Source organism: Netta rufina (genome assembly GCF_964035555.1).
Source record: "Netta rufina genome assembly, chromosome: 17".
NCBI lineage: Eukaryota > Metazoa > Chordata > Aves > Anseriformes > Anatidae > Netta > Netta rufina.
Genome location: NC_140141.1, coordinates 1,075,347 through 1,091,576, shown reverse-complemented (window position 1 = coordinate 1,091,576; position 16,230 = coordinate 1,075,347).

Here is a 16,230-nt window from a genome sequence, read left to right as displayed (position 1 = left end):
TATTAAGATATTGAAAAGATCTGTTCATCAGAGTCATGTCAGAAGCAAGCATCCTTCACAATGTAGGCATGTTAATTAGGATCCTTTAATTAGGATTTGAACTTTCAGTCTTAACTGTAGGGCTGATGCTTTTTAGGGAAAGTATCTGTTCATCTTCAGCCAGTCCATCTGAAGAAATAAAACACTGAGAGGAGTACAGACTGGAAGGGATCACTTCACAGTATCACTTCACAGAAGGAATGCAGACTTGCTCAAGATGTTTCCTTTCGCACCACAGAAGAATGAAATATAGGATGGATGAGGTGTAGAAGGAATCCATGAGATCAGAATGCGTTGTTTCTGCAGGTGATACTGTAAAGTAGAAGACCTTGGCCCTAAAATGCCCCTGGCCAGTTGGGCAGAGCATCAAACAATGTGTTCTTTTCAAGGGGAAATGCTACACTGGGGCTCTGGGGTGGCAATAGGCATGATATATATCACCTTAGTTGACTGCAGGAGGTAACATCCTAGCTCAGTAGAGAGTTGTAGCTACAGGAAGTGTGCCAAGTGCTACATCATATAGCCCCAGCTCTTCAGATTAAAAAAATATATATATATAATAATAATAATAATAATAAAAGCAGAGAGAGAGAAAAGAAGTGTATTCAAGCTCAGCCTCAACTGGCATTTAGCTGTTATGTCTATTAAAGAAGTGGTATTTCAGGCAGCATTTGTTGCAGCACAGGGTCCCTGGGAATTGGGATGTGAATCTAATGTAGGAAATAAGTAGTGTATGCCAGTGCATCTATAATAAAATACTAATCCTACACATTTTGAGTTCAGACTTCTAGAAATACGTTGTTCAAATCATGTGCAGAGTTTGGTCTTTTTTTTTTTCTTTTTTTTTTATAGAAAAAAAAAGAAAGCAACAACTAACCGGTATAGTAAAGTAATGCAATTTGATGGGTCCACCTTCCTGTTGTCTTTTTCCCATCTGAAGCATTACAACTGTTACCATTTGTGCTGGAGGGTGTGATTATTCTCTATAGATAGAAATGTTCTATTGACTGAGTCAAAGGCATTTAGTTCGTCCAGAGAAGTTATTGTTTGGAGGCCAGAATGTCTCCAGTTCATATCCTAGTTCTTGTTTCCAGTATTATGTGTGTGTGATATTAATTTCTGTCTTTGAGGGGAAAAAGAAATCCATCTACTGCTATGAGAAGAGAGGATAAATGAAAGTGAGTATCTGTGGACATCTCCCCTGGCATAACTTTTCATCTTGGCAACAGCAAATCATAAGAGTTTCAATTCAAATTCACAACTAATGAAAAAAAAAAAGTTGGAAAATGTCCTGATTATTGCCTGGGGTAGCTTAGTTTCCATTTCTTCAGTAGGACAGGGCTTAAATCTTTTTAAATTGTAAGAAATTTAAAAACTTTGAAGAACTACAAAATCCAGTATAATTAACATAATGTATTGTGAGAGAAGTAACTCACTCTAGCAGAGCCTCCAATATCAGTCTATTTAGCACAGCAATACAGATTTTTGCATGGGTTAGCAAACTGAGACTGTGAAACAATCAAGCCAAACACTAAAACAGCTGCTGTGATTTATACTTAAGAGAAATGCATTATAGTTGCCATTGCTTTTTATCCCAGCCATAGTGTGGCAAATTACATTCTACTGTCGCTATTTATAAAATACTCTTTTGCATATTTGTCACCAATACACAATCACTACAATGGCAGCAAACAAGTAAGATTCTTTTTAAGAGTTATTCATGTTATTCAAGTGGTTTGTACTAAAGGTAGCCAAAAATTGGGAGAGAGAAAAAATAAAATGCAATTAAATCATGTAAGTCACCTTCCTCTAATAAAGGTTCCATTACTTAAGAATCACAATACTTCCTGAAAATGGAAGTAAGTGTGAACATTGTGAGAGGAAAAGTGTGAGACAGTCCGGTGCTGTGCTCAGGGTTGTCAGACTCATCAGTTGCGTATCCTCAGAGGTCTAGTTCTCAGCCTGCAACTCGTTCCTCAAATGGTGTTTTCCTACCTTCTGTCAGTGTTACTGGAAAAGAAGATCTTCCTTTTTTTTTTTCCGGTTATGAGCTTACAAATTCAGCCTTAAAAGTTTCACATCTGAAATACAAATGGCATCCTTCTTTGGCATCCTTCATCCATACTCGCATCCATTTAGTTGTGTTATTGTATAGCTGTCAGCAAGCCAGAGTGACTCAAGTCTCATAGAGCAGCCATCCAAAACCAAACACATGCAAAAAAAAATTGAGGGCAGAGAGCATTTGGGTGGCTACCCTCCCCTACCTCTGTGGAAGGCAGCCAGTTAATTTATTTAAAATAAAAGTTTTTCAGCCAGCTGCGTGGTGGCACTTGGCTGCCCTTGCAGGGCCTTCTTGGCATCTACTCTGGTCATGGTGTAACTTAAGTATTCAGAAGGTGTAGAGGTAGCCGTCAATACCTAAGCCTGTACACAGAAGGAATACAATACCCCAGCAACAAGCCTGACCCTTCTAGTTCAGTCACTATGCTTGTGCTGCTGCTGAAGTGAAAGGCACAGATGCCTGACCTCTCTCTGGCTCTCAGCCTGGTGTTGTGATTGGCAGCTGTCTTCTCTGGGTGCATCTGTCGGGACTGTTAAAGCATATAGTACTAGGAACTGCATACCTGTTTGGGAACGCAGAAAATAGCAGGAAAAATGAGGATGAGCTATGAGTAAAGACTTAATTCCAACAGGCTGTTTCTATTAATACCTCAATAAAGAGTATAACTGAGTGGAAATTACTGGCATCTCTTGCATGCTGAATATAAAAGCTGTTTTTCCCTAAACAGACACACTTAGGACAACAAGGACTTACTTGTCCGTATCTTCCTGAGATATGGTGATCTTGACTTTGAGCTATCTTTTCAACTTTCGGAGGCATTTTTGGTAAGCCAGACTGGTGTGTTCTGCCATGTGTGTTGGTGAAGTGGGGCTCCCTATTCACTGCTTAACCTTCATTGTTGGACTCTGGGGAGCAGTGCTCAATGGTGGGGAGCTGTAATGCTCTGAGGGGTACTCTTCACATTCAAAAAAAAAGAAAAGTTAACTGGCATTCAGTGCAAGAGCTTCTAACTTTAAAAGTGCAGCGCAGCATTGGCATTCTTTAAGCGAGTATTACTTACTACAATTTCTTCTGTTTCCTATAAGAGATTAAAGTATTCAAGGTCGTGACTCATGCTGCATTGATTTCTTGCCGGGGGATTTAGACCTTAAGTGATGAAATAGGTTGTAAACTGATATTTTTTCAAAAATTAGTAAAGCCTTATACTATACTATAATTGTTAATATTTACTGAGTGAACATATTACTGTTCTTTGTTCTATTACTACAGCCTTTGGAAAGAGCATTTAAAAGACAAAAGCCCCTTTAGGTGGCCTGCCACACTGTTTCGTAGTTTTACTAAATGCTTTCAAAAATGATAAACATGATGAGCCAAGTCCTTAGTTGGTATAAATCATCCTGACCCCACTGGATTACACCAGCTGTCACTCTCTGAAGAGTTGTCCAAAAGAGCCTTTCAGTGGATACCTGAAAGGGTTCAGCTGTGTCAGTCTCTGAGCTCCCAGTGGCTCTGCATGTGAATTGCCCCTGATACGAACTGAGTACTGCATCATCCACCCTGTCTTGGGCAGTGGGAGACTTCATGCAAGCCAAACAGCCTCACTGCTGCAGGACCCAGCTGCAAATGATGGCATCCATCATAGCTTCTTATCTACTCAACTAAAACTGGGTTTATGAATCTGAACCACAACTAAGCAAAACTTGGCTAGCACTTATTTGAATCTTAAAACCAGTTTTCTTCAGCTGCATTTTTCCCTGTTTTTAATTTGCCACTTTTGTTCTTAGTCTTTTCAGTGTTTAAAAACAGTTATTGAATTTTCTTATTATTTTTTAATAGAAAAAGGTAGATGAAATAAAACTGTGTTGTATTCACAACCACAAACATTCATGCCAGGAGCTTTTCTCTCTGTAGATTTGTCCTTAGTGCCAACCGATTGAAAATTTTGATATAAAGGGGAGGAAATGTACCTGAAGTATGGCAAGTTCAGGAATCATTCACCAGAATTACTGAGATGTGATAGGCTTTGGAGATCTTTTTTTTTTAATGTCTTGATCTGTCCAAAATAGAAATAGGATTTTAGGTAGATTGTGAGTATCCATTTTATTATTGGCTGTATGTGTTCTGTGTCCAACTGTGCTCTACCCTTCTTCATTTACTTCTTGTTTATATTGGTCATCTCTGTTGATACATTTCGAATAGCATCTGTATATCAGGCAGTTCAGGGAAGGGTTTTTGACTAAAAATGTTGGTGTTCTGTGAAGTTAAATGTAAAGGGCTTTTCACTATATACGCTGCTAATGGATAACTGGATTTTGGCTGTCCATTATCACAAGAGTGAAGGGACATTTCTGTGTGGTTATGTCTTTAGGATTCTGCCTGGTGTTTTCTTATACCATTTACGATCTTTCTTCAAGTGAGCATAATGAAAGTGGGTATAGAGTACACTACTATGGACGTCTTTGAGTTGTTTCACACATTCAGCACAGTAGAAATCTAATCCCATGGAGAGCTTTCAGAACATAAGTCAGCAAGAATATTTCATAATAACATGAACCCAAATAGATTTTGGCTCTTAGAATTGCTGAGTAAAATGCTGTTGAGAAATAGCTGCTTGTCGCAGGTCTAAGAATGACATAAATCAATGGCTGTATCGAGACGGGTAGTAGTTCATCTTGATTCCTGTTAAACCTGTGTTGTATTTGTCATCTACAGTATTTATTTGTACGTCCACCGGAATTTTATGTTGTCAGTGACTGCGTAGGCCAGAAGTCCTTGTTCACAAGTACAGTGCCTAAGGCTACATGGAAAAGGTAATGTGACCAAAAGCAGAGGTTCCCGGTTGACTTAAGGGATTCAAGTATGTGTGCCATTGCTTTCTGTTTAGATTTTTGGAAATTTAGGAAATACCTAGTGTAATTTCCCAATTTGTCAAATGCTGTTTGTGTTTTCAGTGATCACAAATACTCATTTCTCTCTTCTCTGACCATCAAGTGGTAGATATAGTTGTGACAGCAAAAACCATACTTGTGAATTCATAGCTAGATCACTATGAAGGAAGAGGGAGATGGAGGTTTTACCTGCTACTACAGTCGATGGATGGTAATATGCATGTTGTCACCATCCATCACTATATCATGCTAAAACCTCAAAAAGAGCTCATCCCATGCCAGCATTGTAATGTTAAAATATATCAACAATGGAAGAAGATATCTTACTGTTTCTTCAGCATTCTTACACAGAATAAAAAAAGAATGTGTCTCTGGAAAAACAAAATCCTGTTCTCCTCCTCAGCTACACACTGTTTAGCGTTCACCACCATGGGTTGTAATGCTAAGACTCCAATAAGACTTCATCAGTCATGGTTTTTCAGTTCTGCTGAAAAAAAGTTCAGATTTGATTAAACAATGCTGCACGATAGGGAAAAATTTAGTGAGATTAACTGGGATGCATTTTAGGTGCCAATCATATTTAAAGCAATGAGCAATGTCAAAATAGATGAAACATGATGTAGTGGACAAGTGTCACCACTGGGAATGAGATAGTGACTCCCACATAGAGACAGGGATGTATATACATGTATTTGCTTTAATAATGTCTGAATGAGAATCTCCATTTTAATTTTTCGTAATACCATTTGGCAGATTTTGAAGGCTGATGATATTTTTCAGAAAAGGCTTGTATCTCTTATTCCAGAGGTGAGCAGAAAAGAAACCCTTCACCAACCTGTTCCTGTTAATTGTTTTGTTATTCGCATATTCTTGTAATTATTTCAGGATCTGTTCCAAATATTTTTTTAGCTGGATCCTGACGATAATGAACTCCTAAGGTCTGTTTTCCTACAGCTTGCAGTGTCATGCTAAAAGGACTGCAACAAGAAATGTTGCTGTGCCTGAGCTGTACTAGAGCCAGATCATAATTTGTAAATGTGTTTTTTGGGAGCTGCTGAAATTTCTCACCACCTCCTTGCAGAGAGCAGAACAGTGCAGAACACTTCCCACTGCTAAAATCTAAGTGAGATTTTTTTCAGGCTGATCTTGACAGTGACCAGTAAAGCATAAACCAAGACTTCCAAAAAAAAAGACTAAGGAATCTGGGGTACTGCAATTCCCTTTTGTTCTCTGACAGACATTTGCAAAGGAACCTGGCATTTCAGAAGGAGAGACTATCTGCCTTCTAACAGGTAAGCCCCACCTTAGGTATCTTGAGTTACCCAGGGAACTTGTCTCCCTACTCACTAGACATCTGATCATTTTATTATTGGATTACTTAGTATCTTCCCAGCCAGAGTGGAGTGTGTGTGCATATATATGTCTTTTTCACACTGGTCTGTCTGTCAGAGAAAATTAAGGAAAGCAGATATGGTAAAAAGTATAAGTAGAAAGCTGAAAGATCAGAGCATTGGTATGAGGTGATTAGTACTAAAAAAGATGTATTAAACAACATGGAGTTTGGGAGTCTCATTCTGAAATAAAGCTGACTGTTCAAAGTCAGTGAAAACTTGATTCAGATCACAGGTGCTTGGTAATCCTCCAGCCTTGGCCTCAGTTCCCGTATGATACAGAGAGAAGATGGACAGGCTGTTGATTGACCATTTGTTTAATTGGCAGACATTATAGAAGCTTGGGTTCCTGCAACAATAAGTAGAATCCTGGAAGCCATTTGGACAGGAGCATCTCAAATTGTTTTGGAGTCATTATAATTATCTGCCCTGTCATTATTTTTTGTCCTAATGAAGTGGTTAAAATCTTGCGCATTTTCCACTAGTCTTTCCCCCTTTCTCCCTCCCTCCAACCCAAAAAAAAAAAAAAAAAAGAAAGAAATTGAACCAGTTTTAAACAAAAGATAATTTTTTTTTTTTTTTTGTCCAATGATATTAGGAAATATTAGTAATAAAAACAGCAGCATTCTTAGGTGAAGTAATACCATTAACATATTCATCCTATGTAAGGGCAACTTGTATTTCTCCTATAATGACTTGTGTGGCTTGATGGCAAAGTTATAGGAGGGAGGTTTATTCTTGTGCTTCAAGGGCAATGATATACTGTAGTGGAAACATACTGTAATTTTTTTCTACCCTTTATCAGAAATTTTCTTGTTCAAGAAAAAGTGTTCAAGAAGACATGTAAACTCTCATCAGAAGTGTCTTTTTTTTTCAATTGTGAAAATGTTTTCTTCAGCACCATAATGCCAACTCCTAATGTCAAATATTAAGACACTTCTTCAAAAATAAATTCCAGTTACATTACAGCAGTTATATGTAATTTGATGATGTATGGGCCAAAAATGTTCTTCAGTACCTGAGTTCATTGTTGTCCTTGTTAGCATCTCACAAGGTTTGTTCCTCCAGATGCCTACCTCCTGTCACAGGGAGGTGTTCCTTCTGCTGGTTGCAATGTAGCAGTGCTTTGGGAGCCACTGTTCTGGGTTTCAAACTTCAACCACCAGTGCAGGAAAAGCAAGTTGACAGATCTTGTTTTCAGTACTGCTCTATTGTTAGAGAGGAGCTACATTAAGAAGATGAGTTGTTTGATTCTGTAAACTGAGTACCTACATGTGAAACACCTGAAATCCATGGAACAGAAAGTGATAAGACTATTTGCTTCAAGTAGCATTGCAGTAATAATTTAACAAGTTTTAATTTACTACTGTTACAGTACATTGTCAATAAAAGCTCAAGAGAAATAAGCTATTGTAATACATCCACTCTTTTATGCTTAATTTAAGACTTTTGTAGTTATGCATCTGCATACATCTGGTTATACCACACCTTGCAATAACAGCTGATTTGCTCAGTTGATGGCTGAAATCACTAAGTGTCACTGAAATCTCATTGCAGTAAACAAAATACTTCCCTTTTTCAAGTGTTATTCTTCAGACCAAGATTTTGAGGAAGTAGTATACCCTATAATCAAAGATAATTCTTTTGATATCAGAACTAATGCCTTACATCTGACTTATTCTTACCATTATGAGAAAATGATTGTTAAAGGGCTTGAAAACGTCTTTGTTACAATTTGTCAATATTCCTAATGTCTAAGAGTGAAATAACTCACTTCTTCATATTCATTTAATCTTATATTTTGTATACATTCTTTAGTATAAACATCCTCACAAAATACCTTGAAGTTATGAAAAAACATTTAAATTGTACTTCTCTGTGATTCTGTATTTGAAAGAGTTTGCCAGCAAATGATAGATCCTCAAATGATAGATATGTCATGAATTCTTGTCACCTTGTGTATTAATAGGATCTGCTAAGGTTTCATCATAAATTTCGTTGCTTACAGTAGGTCTCATGAGTAACAGAACCACAAAGAGTTGAGCAGCTGTGACCCACATACTGAAGAATAAAAAGGAAGAACAGCCGAATAAGGACACAACGTTTGAGTCAGAGCTTGATTGGGTTAGCAAACGTGTTTATTCAATGCTCTGAAAATCAACTGCAAAGTGCTGCAGCATTGTGAAGCACTGTAACTACTGTGGGATTATCTTGGGTACCACGTGCCACCCTCACACAAAACAGCATGTTTGTGTTTTGGGGAGGTTTGGGGAATGCCACTCTCAAACATTATCCTCTCCCTCTGGAACAGACAAAAATCTTGGTAAGCTTCCAGCAAGTAGCTGCCTGTGTGTATGGTCACAAAGTCTAGTACCACCAGCAGTAGGCAGTGGTGCTCTCATTTGTTGGTCTTAGTGTTTCATGTCATTTACGATAAATGAGGAAAGTTCATTTCTTTGTTATGTTTTTCCTGTATTTTGAATGGTCAGAGGTTAGAAATGCTAAAGAACAGTAGCACAGCAGACATACCCCTTCAGGACCTGCAGTGGCAGATCTTAATAGGATTGCCTGACTGTCAGCATGTATTCCTAGGCAGCCAGAATATTTTGGACCCACTGAAAGACGGAATTCAAAAAGACTTCACAGCAGGAACAGAAGACAAATTCTGTGACCACAGTGCATGTCCGTAACGTTGAAATTTGGTGTTGTGGTCAAGTCAGTTTGCAAATTTAATAGAACCAGAGTAGTTTGTAACAGCTGAAGGTTTATTGTGTTGGAATGTGAGTTGTTCTCTCAGCGATAATGGAATTGCTGCTGGGGAAGCAGACAGATTCTCTGCAATCATCCATTGCATTGTATACCAAAAAAATCTGGAAGCAATTGGGACTTTCATCTTCTCATGCCTTACTGTCACAAATATTTTTTCAGCATTGTTGCCCATAGCAATGCTTCAGTGTCAGAGTATTGCCCTAGTGCAATAAGCTTCCATGTGCTCTTGTGTCTGTAGCTAATTCCTGCAAGACTGACTCAGATTTGAATCTGTCCTTCCTGCCCCTCCTCATCTGCAGAAATAACCCCTCTTTCAGGTACATTGAGAGGTATCTGACAGATAAGACCAAAAGCATCGTTCCGTGGAATAAGGGAAACTTAGTTTGTCTACTGATGGCAGTATATAACAGTTAGCATTTAATTAAGCAGCGAAGAAACAAATGAATAATTGGCATATAGATAATGTGAATTAGCCCTTATGTTATACATGAAACTCTGTTCCACTCATTGGACTCATAGTGCACTGTTGCAAAAGTATTAAGCTGAAATCCATGCCCTAATTATTTGCCATGATGTGCATGTCTCAGCTTTTGTACTAAATGAATGTAGGTAAAGATAAAAACGTATTACAAAAAGCTAGGATTCTAATGTAAGATAGGCCAGTGCTAATTAGCAGCTAATCATTGTGTTAGAGTAATTATATTATGTGCTTTCACAGCCTTGGTTAGTGCCAAATTGAACACCAGCATATAATTTGCCAGAGAGGAGTTATTTTTTCTTGTTATCACAACAAGATAATATTTTCATTTTATTCCTCAATATTTTTCATGAATGTAGGATGTTACCACTGTTTGGAACAATGTTCCTGTTTTGTTGGTTGTAAGGAATTGTTTTGGAAATGTTGGTGTTAGATTTAGGGTAGGTTTCATTCTCTGTTGTGCTAATGAGAGCGAGCACTAACAAGTCTTGTGGCTGATCAGTTAAGTAAGTGGTTGCGATGATTGTGTACGGCTGCATTTTCAGACTGAATTTTTTTTAGTATTGGCCTCCTTACAGGAGCCAGGCAGAACTTTCTTCCAACAGCTGCAATGGCAAGGAGTCATTTTTTTGCTTAGCCAGCTTCGAATGTCCCAGGCCTGATCCTGCCTACCTGACGACCAGGTCTGATGGTCTTCTCTTTCTGGACCCAGAGAAGTGCAGATCCAGTAGCTGTTTTACACTTAGCATCCTAAGCACCTGAAATAAATATACTCATGCAAGCTGATAGTAGTGAAATCCAACACAGTATTTTTAAAGAAGTGTTTACCGTGACAGCAATTATGGGAAGATGGATGGTTTGAATCTGTATAGCAAGAGAATGGTTAGAAACGGCTATATTTTTTGTTTAACTTCTGTTCCCATTATTCCACAGACATGTGGAATATATCATTAATTTTAAAGAGGGAAATAAAACCAAATTGAAGGACCTAAATTCAAAGGCAGTACCTAAGCATTGCTATTTATTCGCTCTGTAATGGCTTGAAAATCTGTGTTGAGCCTCATGACAGAACTGGCAAAAGAACGCTTCCTATTAAATACATATTCTTTGCCGATCAAAATCGGAATCTTTTGCTAACTGAGGGTGGCTGTGTCAAACTCAATAGGGACAAATGGTTCCTAAGAGTTGTGCTGTATCTGCTGGTTTTTTTATGTACATATGCAGGCCATTCTTTCTGTCTGGCTCACCAAATTGAATAAACTGTATTTTGTTGTTTTGCTCAAAAATCATTATTTGATTTATTTCCTGTAGAATCTTTTTATCCTTGACATACTGAATCCACTTCTTTATATAGACAGCTGTGATCCCAGGAAACGGCTAGTTTGGGTACATTTTTTACAGCTAGAACTATATCTGAAAAGCTGTTCCTTTTCTGAAATTTCTGAGGCAGATTTTCACATGTACATCATGATCTCTAATTGGAAATCATCTTCAAAAGAGCTCAATGTTTAGCATACTTTTAGGAGAAGCTGGTAACTTATTTCAGTATCTAAATAGATGTAGAGCTCTTTTGAAAAATCTGACCCCAGCTGTAAGTGGTGAGAACATTTCAGTTGTTTTCCAGCCAGCAGACACTGAGGTAATTATCTGTCTCTAGTTTTAATAGTGTGGGAGAACCATGCTCCCAGTGTCTTGCCTGGGACCCCATGGCTGCATTTATACTGATAAGTGAAATGGCCTTGGAACAGGTGCCCACAGTAATCCTTGACAATCTGTAACATTCATGCTCTTGAGAGACATTCAGCTGGCTCTTTTCTGGACAGATCCTGGCCATGATTTCAGGCAGTAAAGGACCACTTCCACTGTGGATAAAGCTACTTTGTACTGTGGGGGCAAAAGAGTTTGTTGTAGGGATGAGAGCCTGTACATTTATCAGGATAAGGGGGGAGAAAGTGGGGAAAAGGCAGAATGAGCCAGCCATTTGGATGAGCTAGTATCTAAAGCAGGCTGATGGATCTGGCCAAGGAATTGATAGGTGATGATGCTGTTGATGCTGAACTCTGAAGCATTGTTTAGTTTTATCTACTGATAATAATAGATTCTTGTGTATCTACCTGTTTATGAACGATATATCTTTTGGAGAGGAATATGCTCTTCCAACACTGCTCTGAATGGAAAGGCTACAACCTTTTCTGATTTATGGAGAGTACACATCTAAACTGATGTCCTAAAGGTTGCCTTTATAGACTCTTCCTCAAAGTGTGGTGCTAACAAGCAATTTCCTTCAGTGTTACAGGATGACAAAAGCTAGTAGTAATGGGTTTCCTAAAGATGTCACCAGAGTTGGCTCTCATGACAGACAGAGTGTTAGAGCTATCTGTTTATATCTAATATTAATGCCTTCAGTTTTGAAGAGATGAGCTAGAATCTAGGCTGTCAGGAAAAAAAAAGTCCTCTTTCTTCATCTGATGATCCTAAAGAACTGTTTGAATCTGACAGTATAATCTCATTAACGGGAGGGAGGAAATACAGACGTAAAGAATTCACATCACACAAATATGTGGTATGAAATCTCACCTCTAATTTATGTTCATATTCTGAGAAAATGTCACCTAAGAGATACCTCGAAGCTTCTGCAGAGGCATCAGAACCACCTTCCGTGTTATGGAAGTGTGCAATAAAGTTCAATAACTGAAGGTCTGAATTTTAAGATCCAAACGCTTCCTATTAAGCTTGTAGCACCATTAACTTTTGCATATAGCATTCAGTGTTGTCTCATTCAAGCTTGATTGCTGCTGCTTTCAGAAACTGGAAAACTGGAAAACAGCTTTGCATGGAAACAAAAATGGTCCCTGAGTCACAGTCAGAATGAAGGCAGTGACTGCTGCAGGGCTAAAGGCAGGATCGTAACGCTGACCTGCTGTAGCTTCTTGGACAATCCTTTCCCTCTTTGAGTTTTTATTTGCTGTCTTCCTCTATTTACCTGTGTAGATTGCCAGGCTCTGTGGGGCAAGGATTGGTTCTCGTAATGTTTGCTGTGCTCTTCATAATGGTCTGAATCTCAGGTGGGCTGCTATAATCATGAATTATACATTAACGATAATCTTGTGGAGCGAACTCACAAAATCTTAACTGATAACTGATGTGGATGAGATTTGCAGGCTATATTTTACAGTGATGTAGACTGTGCTGAAAGTGGCAGAGCTGAGGGATTCAAGGGCAGAGTTGCCATGGGAATACTAACCGAGGGGACACAGGAGAAGGGGCTTCAAATTCTGTGAAGCCTGTTTCTGTGCATGTCATCTCTCAGTTTGATTTGTGACCTTAAGTGAGATGGAAAATCAGTTAACTCACTAGGCAAGGCTATTTTAATAAGTGATTGAGGGATAAGGAAACTCCTGAGCAGCCCCTTGAAACTTGGAGGAGGTACCCCTCAGTGTCAGCCATTTAGGGTCTGGCTGTGGAGTTGTTGGCACAAGCAGTGGAAGACAGACTTGCTGCACAGAAATGGTTATGGAGAGTACAGAAAGATATAGGAGGGAGACAAAACGAAGATTGGTGTCTGCAGTTGGATGCAAAAAGAAAAAAGGACACCCAATACAATGAGAAAGAAAAGGAAAAACCTGCATGTTGTTGTAAATCTCCCAACAGCCATAGACAGCTGCTTCAGAATTCTGGTTTAAATCTGTGCTGACATTTCCCTTGCAACAAAATTAACAGAAATACCTTAGACAAGGGAAAACGTAAACTGCTAAAAAGGAGAACAGCTGCCCCAGCATAAAAGCAGAAGCAAAGAAATATGCAAATAAAATACAAAGGCCTATATTACAAATAATAATAACTTATAAACTAAAAATAAAAATAAAAATTAAAAAAGACTTTTCCTAGAGTCAGTGGCCCAGATCTCATCCTGACTTGTCAATTGCAGTGAATTTACATCTGCAGTGAATCCTGTCCAGTGAACTGACTGAGCCTCTGGCATGCAATACTTGTCTCCTGTGTTCTAACTAGAAGGAAGCTAGATTGTAATGTGCTAGATGCAGGCATCCTGTGGATTACTGAAATTAAGCAGAATGTAACAAAGCAAAATATATTACCCCAAATATTTGGGAAACCACTGTCAGGCCTGAAATGCTACATATTCTTATTGGTCACTTAAAATTTTGACAACATATGCACCAACACACTGAGTCCATTCAGTAATGGCGATCCCTGTACTGTGCCTCATGCAGTGGATTGCTTTAGAGAATAAATCATCACCATAAGACTACAAATGATGTATTTGAGAATTTACAACCAGGCTACTAAAGGCTGAGTCAGAGAAATGATACAATTAAAAATGTTTGCAGAATTGGGCACTGAGTATGACCTGCTGCTTATTCATTGCTTTTGGTTATATTCATCTCTTGGATATATTAACATGATACTGGGCTCATCCGGGAACACTAGGCAGCCTGCAGCATATGGCCATCTTTCCAATCAAGGATTTAGCATCCTGAACCTAATGCAGGTTCTGGCCGGTTGCTTAACACCACTGGCACAAAGCATAGAAGATGGCAAAATACAAAACATACAATGGGGAGGAATAGGGCAGAGATGATCAGAGGCAGGGCATGGCTTACAGAGGAGGTGAAATTAAACAAGGCAGGTACTCATCTGCTTGAAATGGAGTGATTGTATGGAGTATAGAATCGTGAAGGAGACAGAGAAGGCACATACAGAATAGTTTATTCATTACGTTATTGCCTTTTGTAAAACAAGACATGGGCTCCAAGTGACATTGTCATACTGCTGGTTCAGAACAAATAAGCGGAATTAAATTTTTTGTACAAAATGTGATTAAACTGTAGATCATGGTACCATAGTAGGCTGTAGAAGCCAAAAGTATAAATGGTCTCAAACAAATTCATGAGAGATTGGACAGATATATGTAATTGTTAAATAAAATGGCCTGGCTGCAGTTTCCAGCTAGGGAAGTCACTGAACGTCTGACTGCCAAAGAAGCTCAGAGGTCTTAAGAGGGACAGGATCACTTACTTGATTTCTCACACATTTTGTCTGGGCACTCTGTGTTACCTACTGTCAGCAGAGTGTACTGAGCTAGATGCACCTTTAATCTGATGCCATATTGTTGCTGTTATGCTGTTCCAGAAAATGGCATAGCCCGTGCTTGCCGATGTCTTCATTCAGGTAAAGCTCAGATGATTGTAGTGCCCTTAGTACAGTTTGTGAAAGCTTTGCTTTCTTTGCTGCTGTTGGACAGTATTTCAGTATCTTAATAACAAATTTTAAAGTTGCCTTAGTAGCTTCTTTGAGTAACTCCAGGGGCTTTATGTGATGTGCTGCCAGGACTTGAGCAGAACTTCAAATTCCTGTGCAAAAAATCCAAAACTTGGAACCTCTTCCTCATCCTGAAACATAAGTAAGAGCTAAACTCTTTCAATAAAATCCAGTAAATGAGAATTAAATATATGTGACTGATATTTAAAAAGCTCTGTTTTTCTGAGGTGGAGCCACTCCTCTGTTTTGATTAGTTTATGATGTCTGAGGAAGGAAAAATTAAATGTTTAAGTTTGTCCAAATTCTATTTCAACATGTTTTAATGATACTTTTTGCTTGAAAATGCCCCCAATTAAAAGAAACAAACCTTTATCTATAAAATTCATCTATTTGCTACTGACAACTAAAAATGTGTTAGTTTTTTTTTGTGTACACTAACAACGCATATGTGTTACTGCTGTCAGTTTGTAGTGTTTGCTGTGTTTAACACCTGCAAAATATTCCCAGGTCATCAGTTCTGTAAATGCCTCTGAAGCTTATTTTGTAGGGAATGGATAAGGGATACTTTGTGTGAAGGTGCCATTAAAGAAAACAGCATGCCTTCCTGTTGTTCCTTTGTTTCATACTCCCTGAAACATCCAGGTAGATGCTAATGCAGTGGTGTTAATTTGTGTCTCCAAATTACTGGTAGTAACTTCATCGTGTTTGGGGGCTCTAACTGATCAGCAGAGATTAAGACAAAGTATCCTAATGATTTTTGGCATAGAACACTCCAGCTACCTTTCATGTTCTATTATGGAGACAGAGACAAGGTAGCAGTCCTCTACTGTGGCAACAATGGTGAAAATTAGCAAGACGCCATCACCTGCAACGCTGTCATTGCTGTAACAAGCTGGTTAACACACTCTTGTTGTTCAGTAGGCTCTGTAGTCAGCTCATCAGTTGCAGTGTTCTGGTGATTGCAGGACAATACCATCACACTTCTTTTCGTGGAGAAACAAGGAGTGCAGGCATTCTTGTGTGCAGGACTTGAGCATAGACAGCACTGCAACAGCCAGTGGGTGGCACTGTTGTTGCAAGGAACCCAAAAAAAAACAAACCAGTCAACACTTCAGAAATGTTTGGATGGGAGTTTTCCACTGAAAACAGCAGTTTTGTCGAAATTGAAACATTTCATGGAACATGTCATTTCTCGATGAATTTTTAATGGGGAAAAATGTAAATGATTCAGTTTGACTTTATAATTTCAGTTTAGCTCCCCCTACACCTTCCTTATTTTATTGATTCAATTTATTAGCTTCTGTGGATACACAATTTTAATAT